The following is a 2716-nucleotide window of genomic DNA, read 5'->3' as shown; positions in this document are numbered from 1 at the left end:
TGAGTACAAGATGATAAGAGGCATAGATTGAGTGGACAGTCAGAGACTTTTTCCCAAGGGCGAAAATGGCTAACACAAGGGGGCATAATTTTAAAGTGATTGGAGGAAGGTATAAGGGGGATGTCAGAGGTAAGTTTTTGTTACACAGAGATTGGTAGGTGCATGGAACGCACTGCTGGCAGAGGTTGTGGGGGCAGATACATTAAGGACATTTAAGATACTCTTAGATAGCCACATGAATGATAGAGAAAAGGAGGGCTATGTGGGAGGGAAGGGTTAGATAGATCTTAGAGCAGGATAAAATGTCAGCACAACATCATGGGCCAAAGGGCCTGAACTGTGCTGTAGTGTTCTATGTTCTATGTTTACGTTCCTTGCAAGTTTACACCCACACTATTTTTGCTCTCCTAATCAACTCTTCCCTTCTGTCAATTTTTCCTGTTATGATGAAAAATACTAAGCTTATGGATCAAGGTACCTACTCCCAGGGTTGATTTGCTTTATTTCCTAAATGCTTATATATTCTGCAATGTCTTCCTGAAACAGTTAAAGACAAAAAATGTCTTGCCTTTAAGAGATGCATATGACTTCAATCAGTGAATGTTAGGTTCAGCTGCAGCTAACAAGACCTTAAGTTACTCCACTGATTGGGTGGTGATATGTAAAACAGTGCAATTGGCACAGATTAAATGCTAAAATTGCTATTTTCTCATGTTCTTCTCTCCTTAAACACCAATTTGTACAAAACTCTACTAAACATGTCCTCCTCTGTCATAGATTAAGTCCTACTTACTCATCACATGCTCTTCTTCCTCCAACATAAGCACTTCAGAATCTTTAGTCCCTATCTTTAAGTTTATCCAATGCTCTCTCACTCAATTTCTGCAACTTCCCAAGCCCTATATTCTCTTCAAAGAGGTCAGGAATATGGATTTCTTCTTTTTTTCCCCATAGGCTTCAGTTTCTCATCTCTGCCCTGAGTCTATACCCTTGGAATCCCCAAGGATCCATCATTGACTTCCTCCTCTTTATCACTTGTATGCTGTCTTTTGGTAACAATGCCAACGTAGTGAAAAATAGAAGTGCACAGATAACATTCAGGCATGAAGGGAAGATTGACTGGTTAACAGGAAACAGACTAGGCATAGATAGGTTTTCTTCTGGTTGTCAAGAAGTAATGAACAATGTAGCACAGAGATCTGTGCTGCAGTCTCAATTTAAAAACAAATTTGAGTGACTTGCATAAGGTACCAAAGGTGTCATTGCTAAATTTGCAGATTTTCAGGTCTTTGATAAAGTCTCACATAAAGGCTACATAGAAATATAGATAGTTTAAGTAAGTGGGAAAAAAATCTAGCAGATTTAGTATAATGAATAAAATGTGAAATTGTCCATTTTGGCAGTAAAATTAACCTGAGGTCCAAATGATTCTTTGATTACCTGTATTCTTAGTCTGGTACAAAATGCAGTCGGGCAGCATCGCCAACAACAGCACATCCCTTCCTGATGAGCTTAATGCATTCTATGTGTGTTTTGAACAGAAGGGGATCGTATGTCACCACCCATCCCAACAACCTCCAACGCTTCTGAACTCATAGTCACCGTTGTGAACATAAGATCAGTCTTCTGAAGAGTGAACTGATGGAAGGCACTTGGCTCGGATGGTGGCCCTGGCCATGTCCTTAGATCCTGTGCAGATCAGCTGGCAGAGGTATTTGCAGACATTTTTAACCCCTGCCTGCTTCAATCTGAGATTCCCACCTGTTTTAAGAAGACCACTATCTTCCCAGTACTTGAGAAAAACAAGGTAATCTGCCTTAATGACTACCGCCCAGTGGCTCTGACATCCACTATCATGAAGTGTTTCGAGAGGCTGGTCATGGCATGCATTAACTCCAGCTTCCCAGAAAACCTTGACGCACTGCAATTTACCTACTGCCAAAACAGGTCTCTGGCGAATGCCATCTCCCTGGCCCTGTACTCAGTTCTGGACCACCTACACAGCAAAGGCATCTATGTTAGACTATTGTTTATTGACTACAACTCTACCTTCAATACTATAATTCCAAGCAAACTCATCACCAAACTCCGAGACCTGGAACTCAACACCTCCCTCTGCAACTGGATCCTTGACTTTCTGACCAACAGACCGCAATCATGAGGATAGACAGCAACACCTTCACCATGATTATTCTCAACACTGGTGCTCCACAAGGCTACGTCCTCAGCCCCTACTCTACTCCCTATACACTTATGACTGCGGAGCCAGATACTGCTTTAACTCCATCTACAAGTTTGCAGATGATACCACCATAGTGGGCCGTATCTCAAATAATTATGAGTTGGAGTACAGGAAGGAGGTAGAGAGCCTAGTAACATGGTGTCATGACAACAACATTTCCCTCAATGTCAACAAAACAAAAGAGCTGGTCATTGACTTCAGGAAGGGGGGTTGTGCACATGCTCGTGTCTACTTCAATGGTGCTGAGGTTGAGAGGGTTGAAAGCTTCAAGTTCCTAGGAGTGAACATTAACAATAGCCTGTTCTGGTTCAACCACATAGACACCACAGCCAAGAAAGCTCACCGGTGCCTTTACTTCCTCAGGAGGCTAAAGAAATTTGGCATGACCCATTTGACCATCACCCATTTTTATTGATGCACCACAGAAAGCATCCTATCCAGATGTATCATAGCTCAGTATGGCAACTGCTCTGC

The sequence above is a fragment of the Pristis pectinata genome, chromosome 16 (assembly GCF_009764475.1).
Source record: "Pristis pectinata isolate sPriPec2 chromosome 16, sPriPec2.1.pri, whole genome shotgun sequence".
NCBI lineage: Eukaryota > Metazoa > Chordata > Chondrichthyes > Rhinopristiformes > Pristidae > Pristis > Pristis pectinata.
Note: the sequence above shows the minus strand (reverse complement) of the source record.